General features: G+C 54.7%; 2 non-coding genes across 2 annotated transcripts; both read right to left on the bottom strand.

The window, feature by feature from the left end:
• Positions 1-2,125: 2,125 nt before the first annotated feature.
• On the bottom strand, positions 2,126-2,197 carry TRNAQ-UUG. The gene has a single exon. It is a non-coding gene; the product is annotated as a tRNA-Gln (tRNA).
• A 3,240-nt stretch (positions 2,198-5,437) lies between these two features.
• On the bottom strand, positions 5,438-5,511 carry TRNAI-AAU. Its single transcript has one exon. It is a non-coding gene; the product is annotated as a tRNA-Ile (tRNA).
• Between the last annotated feature and the right edge of the window lie 12,307 nt (positions 5,512-17,818).

Below are 17,818 nucleotides of genomic sequence, written 5' to 3'. Positions count from 1 at the left end.
GCAGGCTGGGCAGCCTCTGTCATTGCAACACCATGGGCAGGGCGTGAACCGCCAGCTGGGGGAGACTAACGCCCTGCCCCGCCCCTTCCACCTGAGGCCCCGCCCCTTCTGCAAACAGCCCTGTGCCCAGCGTACACCAGCCCTTAGATCCCTCTTGGTATTTCAATGCAGGCACTGACCTGTGAGAGGAAAACATCAGCTCCAAACACAGAGACTGAATTCCCCACATTTAATCTCGCTGCACTTTCCAGAAAGTCACGAAATTCATTTAATTCTTGCTAGGACAGAGAAAAAACAAGTGACACTAAGTTTTTGGCTCAGTTAAATAAAATTAAGTGTTTAATTAACATAGTAAAAATCTGTACTGATTCTGCTAAATAACACCGTAACATGAAATAAGAAGAGACAAATATTGTCAGTGACGACTAATTTCACAAATGACCTTCCCATTATTAATTTCCACACCGCCCCCATTGGAGGTCTGGGCACCTCCAGTGTCACTGCTCTGCATTCACCTTCCCCTTAGAATTGTTCTCGGACATTCCCAAATATGGAAAATTGTGCAGTTCACAATGTGAATAGTGACCCCGGCTCCTTCCTGCACCTGCTCTACATTGCTCCACAGCAGCTTCTCCACCTGCAGAGTCACCCCAGCACTGCAGTGCAGCCGCCCAGGGTTTTGCAGAAATTAATAATACAGAGTTTGGAGGAAAGTAAACATTTGTGAGTTGTTGAAATAGTAAAAGGCAACAGTTGTGGTGTTACAAGAAGGGCAGTTTTTGGTTTAATAATAAAACCCAGTTATATAAAGGTAACTGTATGTGCAGCTCTGTGCACTCCTCTTGGATGGAAGCTTAGTAATTAAATTATACAAGAGGGTCAGGTAAAGTGGCTACTACCACCACTACGTTTTGTCCCGAGAAGCCTTTACAGCCATTCTGAGGGGAAATGGGCCCTTTGCCCACAGAAATGGTCTATAGAGGACGGCTGCAGGCAGCAGGCGGAGAGATAATCTCATCAAAATGATTTGACTCCTGGGTAATGTAAGCAAAATCACTAAAGGAATGTCCGGGGTTTCTATTGGCACTTAACTTGCCTGCCCCTGGCTGGCTCTGGTTGTACAAGATGGACCTGCAGTAGGGGTTCAGTTGTGTAAAAAAGAGTACTCGCACTGCAAGGGATGTTAGGCAAAGGAGAACTTTGTGTGTGATGATGAAAGGTTTTAAGGACCTAAACTGACACTCATGGTCAGGGGCGGCTCTAGGAATCCGGCCGCCCCAAGCATGCTGGCACGCCGCAGGGGGCGCGCTGCCGGTCGCCGGTCCCGCAGCTCCGGGGGACCTCTTGCAGACGTGCCTGCGGAGGGTGCGCTGGTCCTGCGGCTCGGGTGGACCATCCGCAGGCGTGCCTGTGGGAGGTCCGCCGGAGCCGCCTGCCGCCCTGCCGGCAAAATGCTGCCCCACGCGCACGCTTGGCGTGCTGGTGTCTGGAGCCGCCCCTGCTCATGGTTTGTAAAACTCTTGTTTTGTAGGTTTAAGATGAATTGGTTTGGTTCTGCTTTGTTGGGTTTTTTTTAATGATGCCACTGAAAATCCATTTGAATCATTCAAAGTGGCAAAACTGCCGGACACCTTTTGCCAGACACAGGTAACTAGTGTTGTTTGGGTTTGGGATTTAGCATTTAACCGTTAAGGTACCTCACTACTCTATAAAGTTCAAGACCAAAGTTATGGCTGTAGTAAGGGGCAGCCAGAACCAGAAGGCTGGAGAAAGAAACATGGACAGATGGACAAACCGAATAATTAAGCCTCTGTTTAAAAAAAAAAGGCTTAAAAACATTAAAAGGAAAAAAGGGGCAAAATGTTTCCCTGTTTACCAAAATACCCCAGCCTAGCTCTGCCCTTGGGGTTTGGGGCTGGGGGGTGACAATTGTGGAGTTTGCCTAGGGCGTCAGGTGCTGCAGCTAGTCTAGGCCATAGCGGCCAGCTGGACCAAAGACCCATCTCCAATGGGCACCAGTGACCCAGGAGGAGGAGAAAAAAGAGATCACTCTAGTTCAGCCAGGGAGAGGGTAGCCAAACACATTGAGCTCCAGGGCTTTGCAGCAAAATCACATATCACCAGGAGGTCCCACTGAGATTTGAACTCAGATTCCAGGATTCAAAGTCCTGAGTGCTGCCCATTACACCATGGGACCTGCTGCTGTTTTGTTTTCTAGATCCCTGTGACTCTCAGCTGGCTGGTTTCCACTCTGCACTTATTGCTTCCCACCAGCGGCTTCCTCTCGCAGGACTCTCTCTCCTCCTCCAGCGACTGTGGGCCTGCTCTACCGGATCCGCGGGTCCTGCCCTGAGACCCCACATCCCCCTGCTTTGTCTCCGTTCCTTGCAGGCTGCAAAAATGTCAGGGGAGGCCGCCCCTCCCTTCACTCGGTGCTCCCGCTCATATCGGCCAGCTGCAGCCTCATCTCCTGGAACTCGGGCAGCTGTCGCTTGATCCGGTCGTACAGTCACACGGTGACTGGCTCCCCTGCCTGGATGCTCTTGTGGAAATCCCACAGGTGACACTGCAGGACTTGGCACTGTTGGTTTCTTTAATGTTGTGGTGTTTCCCCAGCCGCCGGAACAAAGCCGCCAACTCCTCCCTCACCGACTCCCACCAATCCCCCTGGTAATCACAGAACCCTCTGATGCTTTCCCGTTCTGCCAACACCGCCAGGCCTCGCCCCCCTGCTCCTTTATCTTGCAAGCTCTGGATGTTCAGCTTCCAATATCCTCTGCCCTGGGTCAGGGACAGGGGCAGCTCCAGGCACCAGTGCAGCAAGCTGCAGGGGGTGGCCTGCTGGTCACTGTAAGGGTGGCAGTCAGGCTGCCTTCAGCAGGCTGCCTGCAGGAGGTCCCCTGGTAATGCGGATTAGGCGGCATGCCTGCGGGAACTCCGCCAGTCCTGCGGCTTCAGCAGAAATTCGGTGGCGGTTACGCCGAAGGCACGGGACCGGCAGACCTCCCGCAGGCATGCCGCCGAATCCGCCTTACCAGAGGACCTCCGGCAGGTGTTGGGATAGATCTGTATTACATTATATACTAATGTTAGATGTGTAGAAAGTGTGACTAGAAAGGAGCAGTGTGACGGTGCTGCCCGTGGGAGCCAGCTGAGGTCATTCAATCAGGGTGAACTGCAAACAAAAGGGGGCAGACACACCCCAAAAGCTGGTGGTTATTCTAATACTTAGATTTACCAACCAGCACAAAACAGCTTCTGTAGCACCTCACTGGTTACTCAGAAGTCCAAACCACGCAGTTCCCTTAAAGTGCCCAGCCTCAGGCCTCCGTCCAGACACACATGTCAGATATGATGATGATTCCTGAAAATCTGATCTCATTATATAAAAGAAAAGGTTCTTCCAATCCCAAAGGATCAGCCACATACCCAGGTTCAATTATAACTTAGATCTTACCCAAAATACACGCTACAGCCAATTCTTATTAACTAAGCTAAAATTTAATAAAAAAGAAAAGAGAGAGAGAGAGTGTTGGTTAAAAGATCAATATACAGACAGACTTGAATTAAATTCTTGAGGTTCAGATGCATAGCACAGATGAGCTTGTAGTTGCCAAAAGTCCTTTTAGAAATAGTCCAGAGGTAATAGTCCAATGTCCATATTCAGGGTGACTCCAGTCAGTGACTCGGGATCTCAATCCTTATGGCTTAAGGTTTCCCCGTCTTAAATCCCAAAGCAGATCTGAGATGAAGCAGGATCATGTCCCAGGGTTCTTATATATTTCCAGCAGCCTTTCAGCCTGAGAAAACAACAGGCTTAACCCCTTCTCCCAAACATCCTGGCAATTAGCACAGGGTAATTTACCCATTAAACAGTTCAGATACAGGTTAGCACAACCTTCAAAGAGACACAGAGACAATAATACTATTTCACTCAAGTATCATCATAAATGTTAATATTCCTTTTTTGATCTTTGAATTAAAACTACAGCAATAGACAAGACTTGTTTGCTGACATCACAAGCCCTGAGCAAACATCTCCCCTTCTACTTCTAACAATGCAGACTTGCACTTCAAAGCTCTGTTCATTTACAGATCTTCCTAACCAGTCCTTAAGGTTCACCCATGGGTCAGGTCAGTGGGTGAGGTGAGTTAATTAACTCTTTCTGGCCCTGTCACCTTTCAATGAAATATTATATTATACTCATAACATCACAGGAGGTCAGGAATAGGATAGCAGGGGCTGCGGGTCGGGAGTGAGGGGCACCAGCAGAGCTGTGAGTCTGGAGGTCAGGACTGGGATGGCAGGGGCACCGTCAGAGCTGGAGGGAGCGCAGGGCACTGCGGGTCGGGAGTGAGGGGCACCGTCAGAGCTGGAGGGAGCGCAGGGGGCTGCGGGTCGGGAGTGAGAGGCACCAGCAGAACTGTGAGTCTGGAGGTCAGGATTGTACGACTCTGGCAGGGTGGCCATTTAGAAATCTTTTCCTTGCTTTTCTTTTTCGCCTGGCCCCAGCGTTAGGACCGTTTGGGTGTTTCAGTGTGTGTGTTTTCCCATTTGGAGGCATTTGGAAGTTTGGAAGGGGAGCCGAAAGAGGCGTCTTTTTCACAAGCAAGTTGGCTTTCTGCACAGGTAGGGCCCTTGGCCGTAAAGCTTAGCTCCGTCAGTGCGTCTGCATGGGGTTCCTCCAGTGCCTCAAGAGCCCGTGCTAAACTCTCGGTGTGGGCGTTTGGCTTCCGCCAGTCAGAGTGCCGTGCCTGCGTCTTCCCAGGGCCGGCTCCCATGAGGCGCGCATAACTTGGGAGGAAAGGGGTAGAAGAGGAAGCAAGTGAAGCTGACTTTGAGTGGTGGTGCCCCTGGGCGGAGTGGTCCTCCTGCTCCTTCCTGTCGGAGGTGTGGGCTCGAGTGTGGGCTTGGGGGGTCTGGCTGTGGGCGGTGGGAGGATGGTGTCCAGGGAAGTCCCAAAGGTCACCCTGCGCCGGCGGAGTGTGAAGCCTCTCCCCTAGGTTGGGGTGCCGAGTGTTAAACCTTCCTCTGTGGCTTGGGCTGGGGAGCATGATCCGGCGTCGGGTCCATTTGGGTGGAGCTGGCAGCCGGCAAGAATTCGGGCCATCAGGTCAACCCTCTGTGGACAATGGGGGCGAGCCGGCAGGCCTGCAATTTTGGCTTCGCTGGGCGGGCAGCTCAAGCCTGGCCTCCTATGACCCTGGAAGGCAGCCGGCCGGGCTCACCCGTCTCCTCCCCGGGCCCAAGTTCCTTTCAGGCAGCAGGTGGAGCGAGGAGCCCAGGGAGGGGAGACCAAGGAGGTGTCCGGAGCCTCGTCCTGCCCGGCGCCCAGCAGGGCTCTTGCCCGCTCCCGGCCCACCTGGTTTTGGCCTCTGCCACCCCTAGCAGTCAGCCAAAAGAGCAGAAGTCACCCTCTCCCTCCTGCACCCCGAGTGACCAGCATGAGGCTTGAACCCATGACCTTGGTGTTATTAGCACCACGCTCTAACCAGCTGAGCTAGCCGGCCTACGGGAAGCCCTCCCTTGCCTGACCCTTTTGGAAGGAGTCACCGGCTGGCGCGGGGAGCGATGTGGCCTCCTTTATCGAATGGATGGATCAAGACACCATCCACCAAGGTAGGGGAATTAGCTCATGTGGCAGAGCGCTCGCTTCGCATGCGAGAGGCAGCGGGATCAATGCCCGCATTCTCCAGCGGCAAGGCAGCCGCAGGACCTTCTCTTGCCCTTCTTTTAGAAGCCATGGACAGTCAGCCGGCTCAGCTCCTCCAGTGGCCTCCATCCCTCTCCCCGCTTGGCCTCCCAAAAGGCCAGCCGTTGCAGAGCACAAAGCTCTTCCTCCCCCTTGCGCTGACTGGGAGGCTGGCGACAGCTGGGGGAAGTTAGCTCAAATGGAAGAGCAGGGGAGAAGTAGTCAGACCCAGACACACATTCTCCAGCCTGCTCTGCTTTGCTCTGCTCTGCTGGGCTGGGCTCTAGTGGGGGACCTGCCCCTTTCTTTCTGAGCTCTCACTGGAGCACAATCCCTTTCCTCCTCCCTCCCTGCTAGTCTACACCAAGCTCATTGGCCGGGAGGGAGAGCCACTCAAATACAGAATTACTCACATCCCAGGGGTCCATGAAGGGAATGAGGAGATGGGCGGGGTGGCACGCGATACCAGCTCAGCTGAGACCGTGAGACCTCGCAGCCTCCTGATCTCAGGCAGCATGGCAGCCGTGGAGCAGAGCAGAGCACGCAGACAGCTTGGAGACAGCCAAAGCGGGGAAGGGCTGTGTTGGTCTGGAAGAGGGAGTCGGTGGCTGTCTATCCTGGCGGAGGCAGGGTCGTTTTGCTGTATGCTGGGCCAGAGGCCAGGGAGCCTGCTAGAGTTGCTGAGCTGGGCCTGCTCCTGGCTTTGCTTGGGTTAGAGGAAAGTGGTGAAGACAGGAACGGCCCTCCTGGGTGAGACCGATGGTCCATCTAGGCCACTATCACGTCTTCTGACAGTAACCGATGCCAGGCGCTTCAGAGGCAATGGCCAGAGCAGGCAATCGTCAAGTGATCTATCCCTGTGTTGTCTTCTGAAGCTTGGTGCTTGTTTCAGGGGCTAACTCTCAGCCCAGACACACTCCAGGGAGGGAGCGTTGGTGTTTGTGCCGAGGAGCGTGGCTGGGACTGGGACCCCCTTCCCCAGCTCTGGGTAGCACGCCCCCCTTCCCCCCATTTCAGGCTGTGTCCAGCTTAAGGCCACAGAGCCCTTGCCTTTTTTTGCCCGGTGCCTGAGAGTCAGGCCAGCTGCGGGGAATTAGCTCAAGCGGCAGAGCGCTCGCTTTGCATGCGAGAGGTAGTGGGGGGCAATGCCCGCATTCTCCGAGCCGGTCGACTAAGGGCTCCTGATGAGCGTGGTGGACGGGAGAGCCGGCCATCTGACTTTTGGCCTTGCTGCACGTAGCGGTCAGGCCGAAAAATCAAAAGCCACCCTCCCCAGGCCCACAGCCACCCAGGGGCTCCTCTGCACCATCTTGCCTGAGATGGTGGAAGTGGAGCCTGGAACTGACCTGATGCGCTGAAGGTTATTTGCACTGCGCGCTTCACACAGAGGTAAAAACTCGGGGCACAGATCTTTGAGCACAACCCTCGTCCTGAGGAATGGGGGGGGTGCGGGGGTGCTGCATAAAGAGAGACCGGCTCTCCCTGGCGGGGCTGCAGCGGCTCTTCACAGGGGCAGTCCCACTGTCTATTGGTACCAGAGTTTTGCCGGCCTCCTTTCCTGGGCGGGGTCCTCTCTCCCTTGGGGAAACTGGCGGCCCCAAATTTCCCAGAAACCATCATAGCGAGGCCAACCTGAGCACAGACACCTGCTCAGCACCCCGGGGTGCAGCCCTGAACTCCAGCAATCAGCTACACTCAGCTGCCACCCAACAAGCATTACACGCAGGAGCCTTCATGCCCCACGTGTTCAGGTCGCTCCCAGCGCCAGCTTTAAACTCCGCTGCTCAGTTCTAAGCTTTGGCCACACGGGGGCAGCCTGGAGCTCAGCCAACGCCTCCCAGTGCTGGTTGCGTTTCCCGCTCCTCGAGGCAGGTTCACACCCCGCAGGCAGATCTCTGAACCGGAGCCGAACCGTTCCCCAAATCCAGCGCTTTAGCAGCAGCTTTGCTAGGAAAGCGCTGACGTCCCCAAGTAAAGTAAGAGCCAGAGCGCTGGGTCCAGGATCCTCTATTGGGCCCCTCACCGTGGTGTCTGTCAGGCGCAAGGAGAAGCCAGGGAAATGTTTTCATGGCGTTTAAGGACAGAAGGGGCCATTAGCTCAGCTAGTCTGACCCCGAATAACACAGAATTACACCATGACACACATTGATCCCACACACCTTAGATAGATCAAAGCGTTTCAGCCCTCAGGACGGAGGCTAAACTGGGTGCCAGAGGCAGCGAACAAGGGGCCCCCAAGGCAATGGCAGGGAACTGACGAGGTGAAATATGCCCCGATGATCCCAGCAGGCGACCCACCCCCATGCTGCAGAGGTGGGAGTCCCTGTTCCTCCTGCCCTTAAGAATCTCTGGTGGTAAGTGGGTCCCCCCAGTTCCCCAGATAAGAATCCTCCATGGGATTTCCCTGGCTTCACCTCCAGATAAGAACATTGTGTGGAGGGAGTGGGAGGAAGGTTGTCTGGCAGATCTGTAAAGGGGGACTGTGTCTCCCTGTCTGGCCCAGGCTCCTGGGAGGAAGTGATCTCAGTGTGTCTGGCTGTCTCCATTCCTCCCACCCATAAGAATCCCTGGTGTGTGGGTGCACCCTAGACCATTAAGGATCTCTGGTGGGTGGGTGTCTCTCTCCCCCTAGTCAGGATCTCTGGGGCGTGGCTGTATAAAAAGAGACTTTGACTCACCCAGGCTGGGCTGCCATCATGGAACAGACCAGGTCCTTCTGTGGAGGGTTTGCGTCCCTCCAAGGCCGTGATCTCAGTGTGTGTGGGTGTCCCTGTCCCTTCAACCCTTAACAATCCCTGGTGCATGGGTGCGCCGGGCCCCATTACAATCCCCTCTGTCTTACCCCCCATGAGGGATCTGGTGGATGTGGGTGTTCTCCACGCTGCTGGGGGTGTCTGGTGCCCCTGTCCCTCCTGGTTAATAGTGGAGTGTGTGGGTGTCCCCCTGCCCATTAAGGATCCGTGTTGTGTGGATGCCCCCGTTCTTCTCATTAAGAATGGTGCAACGGAGCATATGGGTGTGTCCCCCACCCCATGAACTAGCTCCCGTGTGTGGTTCCCCTGCCCCTATCCAGGCTCTGTGGGTGTCGCTGTTCCCCTTTTCAAGATCCGTGTTGCAGGGAGGCATCCCTCCCCCCAAGTCAGAATCCCCAGCATGTGGGTGCTCCCATCCACCCCCCTCCAGGCTGTATGGGGGGTGTCTGTATAGAAAGAGACCATGTCTCACCCAGGCTACGCTGCAGAGGCTATTCGCAGGCACCACCCCACTACTGATCAGCACGGGAGTTTAGACCTGCTCCGTTTCTGACCTGGGCCGGTTCACCCCTCCTTAGGCAAACTGGAGACCCCAAGCTTCCCCGGGATCATTGTATTGATGCTGAGCTTAGTGTGGACACCCAATCAGCACAGCCCACTGCAGCCTAGAACTCCTGAGCTCGAGCGATCCGCTGGCCTCAGCCTCCCCAGGAGCTGGGAATCACAGGTACCAGCTACGGAGCCTGGCTTGTTTTGTGACCTGGCAGCTGGAGCTTTAAACTCTGCTTGTGAGCTCTGTGCCTTGGCCAGACGGGGACAGCCTGGAACTGGGAAATGCTCCTGCTCCCCCCGCCCCCGTCTCATGTCAAGCTGCAGGCGCCGCTGTCGTCCCAGGTAAGAGCCTGGATGTTTCGGTGCCCCCTTCCCCCGCCCAGGTGTCCGGGTACCTCTGCCCCCCATACAGAATCCTGGGTGTGTGGGTGTCCGTCCCTCTGCAGAGGATCCCGGAGTGTGGATGCCCTTGTCCCCCCCCCCACAAGATCCTGGGTGTGTGGGTGCCACTCTCCCCCCCAGTAGATCTCTGGTGGGTGGGTCCCCAGGGTGTGAGTGCTCCCATCCCCCGATGATACAGGCTGGGGTGGGGGTATAACTAGCTCTCCCTGTCCTGCCCAGGCGGTGCTACAGCAGCTGTTCACAGGGGCAGCAACCCCACTGTCACCCTGCAGCTTTAACCTGCTCCAGGGGTGACCTGCTTCACCCTCCTGTGGGAGCCCAGGGACCCCGAACTTCCCAGAATCACCTGATTGATGCCGAGCTTAGCTCAGACACCGGCTCAGCCTGGCAGGGAGCTGCCCTGAGCCCTGACAATCAGCTTCCCTCCGCCTCCTGCTGCACAGCGAGGATCCCACGCAAGAGGCTTCGGGCCCAGTTTGTTCAGGAGCGTCCCAGGCTCCAGCTGTAAACTCTGCTGGTCAGTTCTAGTCTTTGCCCACACGGGGGCGGCACTAACGGTCCCATCTAAACGCTGTTTGCGTTCGGCCCTTCGGATCGCAGATTGTAACCCGCGGGCAGATCTCTGAGCGCAGCCAAATCCCTCCCCAAACTGAACATTGAAGCAGCAGCTCCCGTTGGAAAGATCAGGATTTTTGCCTTTAAAAACAAGGGGCTGCAGGAGAGGGGCAATGGCTGGTGGCCCAGGGAGTTAAGGGCAAAGGGGGCACAGGAGGGGGCAGGAGTTAGGGGTGAAGGAGGCGCAAGGGTTGGGAGTGCAGGAGCTAGCGGTAAAGGGGGAGGGGGATCGTCCAGGGGCAATGGGGAAGTGCCAAAGTACAAGCTTTGCCCAGGGCACCATTTTCCCTAATGCTGGTCTGAGCAAACAATTGGAAATGGCCCTTCAGTGAGACCAGAACCACAGTGTAGAAAAGCCCCTTTGTTAAGTGTTGGTGGCTGAGGGCTTAGGGAGATGGGTTAGAAAACAATGGGTGTCTTTCTGTGGAGGTTTGATTCTTGCCTGTTAGGCAAGGCTGGTGTGTGGTGTCTCCATGACTGCACTTTCAGTGTCTGATCTGCCACAGGGAGCCAAGTCTAGACATATCCAGAGGCTCTATGCCAGGGTTTCTCAAACTTCCTTTCACTGGAACCCCTTTTTGCAAAAAAAAAACTTACTACATGACCCTAGAAAGACACACCAAGCCCCTCTACACTGAGCACAGGCAGAGGAGGCAAAGCCTGAGCCCTGCCCCAGTTAGGGGAGGGCAAAACCAGAGCTTGAGGGATTCAGCCCCAGGCACCAACAAGTCTAATGCCAGCCCTGGTGACCCCATTAAAACAGGGTTATGACCCACTTTGGGGTCCTGACACAGTTTGAGAACCACTGCTCTACACTGAGGGGAGAGAGTTTTCCTGTGGGTGTAGTTAATCCACTTCCCAAGAGGTGGCAGCTATGTCAATGGGAGAAGCTATATCGGTGGGTGCGCAAGCTGTGGTGTTTGCCACATTTAAGAAGTTTAATCAAACCCCATTTTTAAAACCACCTGTGGTCTGGGAATGGCAAAGGAGCTCGATGAAGCAGGGTCTGTCCTTCAAAGTCCTGGACATCACGATTCCATACTCCTGTTGGCATTGGGGATATTGCTCAGTGTTAGAGTGCTTAACTGCAGTTTTCACGTGTTCTCTTATAACCCTCTTTCTTTTTTCATTTTCATTTCCATTCTCCATTATGTTCATGGGCTCCTCTATACAGGAGTGCTTGATATCAATGTAAACACTCAACATTTCGCTGTCCAAATGCATAAAAACCTAACAAAGCTGTCTATCAGCTGAAATCAGTTCCAATCCTCTAAGTGTCTAGTTTATGTTTTCATCAATTATACAAAGGTATCATACGAATGTACATTTGCAGATCCCTCTTCTCCAGGAGCTGTGCTGTGCAGAAGAACAAGAACCACATCCAGCTGCAGTTCAGGAGTCTGATGACCAAAGAGCCACGAATTGTTCTGAGGGCTGGAGAAAAATGCTTTTTAGTGAGCTATTGAACGAGCTCAACCTGTTTAGCTTATCAAAAGAAGATTGAAAGGTGACTTCATTGAAGTGTTGAAGGGCCTTAATGGAGAGAAAAGATTGGGTATTAAAGGGCTTTTTAATCGAGGAGAGAAAGGCATAACAAGACCCAGTGGCTGGAAGGTGAAAAGACACAAATTCATATTAGAAATAAGACACAAATATTCAACAGCGAGGATGATTCACCACAGGAACAAGCTACCAAGGAAAGTGGTGGATTTGCCATCTCCTGATGTCATCTAATAGAGACTAGATGCCTTTCTGGAATGAGTTTGCCCCAAAAGTAGCTCTTGTGTCATACAGGAGGCCTGTGATATGCAGGGGGTCAGATTAGATGCTCTAATGGTCTCTTCTGGCCATAAAGTTGACTAATTTCTGAAAAACTGAGTGTAGCATTGGGAGCAGCATTTGATGTTTTCCTGTCTAGCCGGCTTGCTGCCTAGAACGAACGCTCCTTGAGTGGGGTGATCCACAGGGAGTAGCTCAAGCCTCCAAAGTGCCTGGGCAGGGGCAGGACATTAGCACAGCAAGGGAGGGGTGTGGCAGTGACATCACAAAGGCCTTTTGCAGGACCTCAGACTATTGCTCAAAGGTGGTGGGGAGGTGGTGACCTCACAGAGAGATGCTGACATCAGCCAGGCAGGACAGGGGCGAGGGGCCAGGGAAACCTCAGAGACCCCTGTGGCTTTGCTTCAGCAAGTCTCCTTCTCCAGGTCTCTATTTGAGGACTGAGAGAGTATTCAGGTTCACGTATGTGAGTGCCAGGAGGAACCTCTTTCGAGTTTTCTCCTTCCCTTTTCGTGATTTTACTAGAAAACAGCCGTCCCTGTTTAGAAGGTAAGAGCCTCCTTGAGGTTTGAAACCTGTTCAGTCTGATCCATCTGGTGACCATTGAATTCTAGGCATGGAAAACACGAGCTTAAGGAGGCAGAATTTTATTGCGCACCTGGGATTTTGTCCCTTATAATCACTGGGGTCATTAGGGTTTGTGCTTTTGGTTTCACCTTTTCCTCCATCCCTCCCTCCCTCCTTTCTCTTTGTCGCTTGCTTCTTTTGTCCTTTCTCCTGTTCCCCTCCCAACACCAGGAGGGGTGTGCGTATGTGTCTCAGGGGAGTGCTCTGCAGCTCCCACTGTGGGAGGTCCACCCGAAAATGTGGGGCTGAAATAGTGCTCAGGCAGTGATCCCCACCGGTGACCTGGGCCATCCTTTGGGCTCTCTGGTGAGAACCCTCAGCCTCCCGTCCTCAGTCTCTACCCTGATTGGCTGAGCAGGGGGTTATTGACAGGGAGGAGACTCAGGTCCTTGTTGTTCTCTTTTAAGCCCAAGGAAATAAGTCAGAACCAGTCATATGTTTGATGAATTTTGCTGCTTCTCTGCATTAATTGTCTCTGAGCAGTTCATGATTCTCTCTAACATTGCAGTTCTCCTCAAATACTTGCTGAATATTTATTGTGCCCTGTTGTTGGTCTGCAGCTCATCTGAGAGCACTTTATTCAGGTCATTCAGTGTCTGAAATTCAAGATCCGATGGTTAATTTGAAAATCAGGGCTCTTGGGTCCTATTCCCAACTCTGCCACTGACTGGCTGTGTGACCTAAGACAAGTCAATTCTCCTTTCTCAGCCTTAGCTTCTCCCTCTTTCAAGTAGGGATAATAATGATCCGCTCCTACCTACGTCACGGTGAGTGGGGATCCATTGGAGAGTGTCACTAGGAGTAGTGCATAATATGCGGTGTCCTATCACATTTACTCAGAGCAGATTATGACATAATAGAATAGCTGAAATAGTCTATTTGATTTGTATTTTTTTTATTTTGAAATTGTTAAGAGCAGCAACTACTTAGCTCAGACTGAAGCATCTTATCTAATGTTTGAGATCTAAGTGTCTCCTCTTTGTGTGCGAGGAGACAATTTAACACACTGTGACAAACAGGAGATGCTTTTGTTTTGCAACAAAATCTTTTTGCAAAGAACTTTCATCCCACTTGTTATGATTTTGAGAAACAAACTGGTTTAGTCTGAAGGGGATTTTCTGACTGAAATGGTTTCAATGAAATTTCCCCACCATCTCGATTCCTGGGCTCTATCCCTTTCTCTGGGTTTTTTTGTCCATTAGAACAGGAGTCAGGACTGTTGGCTTCTCTTTCTGGCTCTGCCACCACCTTGCTGTGTAGGCCCTTGGGAAGGTCACTTCCCTTCTTTGTACTTCAGGCTTCTCCCCATCTGTCCAATGTGAACAGGGACAGTTCTCGAACTCTGGGCAGTCATTTTCAGCCGGGCCCCGGCAGGGATAACTAAAAATTTATATAGATATATATATGTATATATAAAAAAGACTTTCATTTCTTAGGAACCGGTTCCCTATAAAAAGTTCTGATTTAAGGGATGTGCCACAGTATGTATTTTTTGTACCAATAGCGTTACCATGCGTCTGTATTTTCCCAGGAGGAATTTTTAAATTTTTTAATTTTAAAAATTCCTCCCAGACAGCGATTTAAGAACCAAAAAGCCTGACATGTCCAGGAAAATACGGGTGTATGTTAACCCTACCTAAAGTTCTTTTTTAAAAAGATGGGCCTGAACCAGAAATGAGCTCCGTTTCACATGTGTGGGTCCCTGCCACTCCCTGGGGGTGTGCTAGGGTGACCAGATGTCACGATTTTATAGGGACAGTCCCAATTTTCGGGTCTTTTTCTTATATAGGATCCTACTACCCCCCACCCCCATCCCGATTTTTCACACTTGCTGTCTGGTCACCCTAGGGTGTGCACATGTGTGGGTCCCAGCTGCTCCCTGCCCCCCTCATTGAAGCAGGTGTGCAGGGTTATTGCCCTGGGAACTGCAGGCACCAGTGGACATGGGGCTGGCTGGAGGCAGGGCAGGGGCTGACTGGAGGTAGGGTCTGGCTGCAGGCAGGGCAAGGGGTGCGGGGCTGGCTGGAGACGGGGTGTGTGGGGCTGGCAGGCTTCAGGCAGGGCCGCAGGGGCATGCGGCAGGGGTTGGCAGGGCTGGAGACAGAGGAGTGCAGGGCTGGCTGGAGTCAGGGGCTGTTGCAGGCAGGGCAGGGGGTGTGGGGCTGGCTGGAGACGGGCTGGCTGCGGGCAGGGCAGGGGGTGCAGGGCTGGCTGGAGATGGGCTGGCTGCGGGCAGGGCAGAAGGTGTGGGGCTGGCTGGAGGCAGGGGCTGGCTGGAGGCAGGGCAGGGGGTGCAGGGCCGGTGGTGTAGGGCTGGTGCGGGCAGGGGTGTGTGGGGCTGGCTGGAGGCAGGGTCTGGTGCGGGCAGGGCAGGGGGTGCAGGGCTGGAGGCAGGACAGGGGGTGCAGGGCTGGCTGGAGACAGGGGCTGGCTGCGGGCAGGGCAGGGGGTGCAGGGCTGGCTGGAGATGGGCTGGCTGTGGGCAGGGAGTGTGGGGCTGGCTGGAGGCAGGGGCTGGTGCGGGCAGGGCAGGGGGTGCAGGGCTGGAGGCAGGACAGGGGGTGCAGGGCTGGCTGGAGATGGGCTGGCTGGAGGCAGGGCCATAGGCGGCAGGTTTGTATAATTTTTGGTGGGGCCCAAAATGGTGGTGCCCCCCCGCTCCCGCCCTGTAAGCCGATATAAAATGAAGCTACAACGCGTCAGTGCCACAAGATTACAAGGGTCAATTAAAAGTGGAAAGTCAGAAGCAGCACTTGCCTACTTCAATATACAGTATTATATTTTGTTGCATCTGTTGTGATGAAGTGGGAATGTTCTTAATATTTTCTCTGAATACTGTGTGGGTGCCTCAGTTTCCCCTGCAAGATGCCAACTGAAGGTGTTGGGGACAAAGAGATCAGGTGGCCTCCTTGTCCAGAAGAGACACAGAGGCCAGAGGAGGGAGTGTCAGTTTGGAGCTGGCTGGGGAAATTGGGAGAGACCCAGAACTTGGTTCTGGGCTCCCCACCCCCCAAGATGGACCTGACAGAGGGGTTCTGTTTTCTGTACCAACAAGCTCTGTTTAAACTGTGTTCCCGTCATTTAATAAACCTTCTGTTTTACTGTCTGGCTGAGAGTCACATCTGACTGCAGAGTTGGGGTGCAGCGACCTCTGGTTGCCCCAGGACCAGCCTGGGCAGACTCACTTTGGAAAGTGCATGACGTGGAAGGGCTGAATGCTCCGAGGTCAGACCCAGGAAGGTGTAAGCTTCTTGCCCTGGAGACAGTATGCTCCGAGAGAGGAGGCTCCCCCAGAGTCCTGACTGGCTTTGTATGGAGATGTTCCAAAGCATCACAGCATCCCCTTCCACACCGTGCACTTCCCAGAAGTCCGCACAGGCACTGACACTCCCTCCTCCGGCCTTTGTCTCTTTTCCAGGCATTAGGAGGCCACCTGATCTCTCTGTTCTCCAACACCTTCAGTTGGCACCTTACAGGAAACTGATTTGGGAGAAATGAAGTAAAGCTGCCCAAACCGAGCTTGAGCACTCCTGAATTTTGAGGTGTTCAAATCTGGAAGGCAGGTGCTGGGGTGGGAGAGGGCTGTGGGCTCCATGGGGAGCATGGCAGCAACTGTCTGGAGCTGCATGGAGCCAGACACGCTGGTCTGAGTGGCACCGTACGCGGTGTGGGGGGGGGAGAAGAGGGCGGGAGTTCCGGGGGGCAGTCAAGGGACAAGGAGCAGGGGGAGTTGGATGGGGCAGAGGTTCGAAGGGGCAGTCAGGGGACAGGCAGCAATTGGATAGGCATGGGAGTCTAAGAGGTTTATCAGGGGACAGGTAGGGGGTGCGGTCCTGGGGAAGTTGGGTGGGGTCTCAGGAGGGGCAGTTGGGGACAAGGAGAAGGAGGCTTAGATAGGGGCTGAGGTCCCAAGGGGCAGTTAGGGGCAGGGGTCTCAGGAGGGGTAATAGGGGAACAAGGACCAGTGGGGCTTAGATAGGGGGTGGAGGTTCTGGGGGGCAGTTGGGGCAGGGGTCTGGGGAGGGGGCAATCAGCGGACAGAGGCTGGGATTCAAAGGGCTCTGGGCTGCTGGCAGCCGCGGGGATCCCAGAGCCCTTTAAATCCCAGCCCCGGCTGGGAGTCAGAGGACTCTGGGCTGCCTGCAACCGCAGGGAGCCCAGAGCCTTTTAAATCCCAGCCGGGGCCGGGAATCAGAGGGCTCTGGGCTGCCCACTGCGGCGGGGAGCCCAGAGCCCTTTAAATCTCAGCCGCGGCTGGGATTTAAAGGGCTCTGGGCTGCCTGCAACCGCGGGGAGCCCAGAGCCTTTTAAATCCCAGCCGCGGCCGGGAATCAGAGGGCTCTGGGCTGTCTGCTGCGGCGGGCAGCCCAGAGCCTTTTAAATCCCAGCCGCGGCCGGGAATCAGAGGGCTCTGGGCTGCCTGCTGCGGCGGGGAGCCCAGAGCCTTTTAAATCTCAGCCGCTGCTGGGATTTAAAGGGCTCTGGGCTGCCTGCAACCGCGGGGAGCCCAGAGCCTTTTAAATCCCAGCCGCAGCCGGGAATCAGAGGGCTCTGGGCTTCCCGCTGCAGCAGGCAGCCCAGAGCCCTCTGTTTCCCGGCCGCGCTAGGATTTAATGGGCTCTGGGCTGCCTGCAACCGCGGGAGCGCAGAGTTTTAAATCCCAGCCGCGCTGGGATTTAAAGGGCTCTGGGCTGCCTGCACCGCGGGAGCCCAGAGCCTATTAAATCACAGCCGCAGCCGGGAATCAGAGGGCTCTGGGCTTCCCGCTGCAGCAGGCAGCCCAGAGCCCTCTGATTCCCGGCCGCGCTAGGATTTAAAGGGCTCTGGGCTGCCTGCAACGCTGGGAGCCCAGAGCCTTTTAAATCTCAGCCGCTGCTGGGATTTAAAGGGCTCTGGGCTGCCTGCAACCGCGGGGAGCCCAGAGCCTTTTAAATCCCAGCCGCGGCCGGGAATCAGAGGGCTCTGGGCTTCCCGCTGCAGCAGGCAGCCCAGAGCCCTCTGATTCCCGGCCGCGGCTGGGATTTAAAGGGCTCTGGGCTGCCTGCAAACGCGGGAAGCCCAGAGCCTTTTAAATCCCAGCCGCAGCCGGGAATCAGAGGGCTCTGGGCTTCCCGCTGCAGCGGGCAGCCCAGAGCCCTCTGATTCCCGGCCGCGGCTGGGATTTAAAGGGCTCTGGGCAGCCCTGGTGGCGGCGGCAGCGGCGGGGGGGCGCTCTAAGCAGGGGAGAAAAAACATTGGTGGGGCAGAGCCCCTGCTTGGGATTTATTCATGGGGCTAAAGCCCCAGAGCCCCATATAAGTCGGCGCCTATGGGCAGGGCAGGGGGTGCAGGGCTGGAGGCAGGGCATGGGGGTGCAGGGCTGGCTGGAGACGGGCTGGCTGGAGACAGGGCAGTGGG

Source organism: Mauremys reevesii, unplaced genomic scaffold (genome assembly GCF_016161935.1).
Source record: "Mauremys reevesii isolate NIE-2019 unplaced genomic scaffold, ASM1616193v1 Contig29, whole genome shotgun sequence".
Classification (NCBI taxonomy): Eukaryota; Metazoa; Chordata; order Testudines; family Geoemydidae; genus Mauremys; species Mauremys reevesii.
The sequence above is the reverse complement of the archived record's forward strand: the minus strand, read 5'-3'. Positions and strand labels throughout refer to the sequence as shown.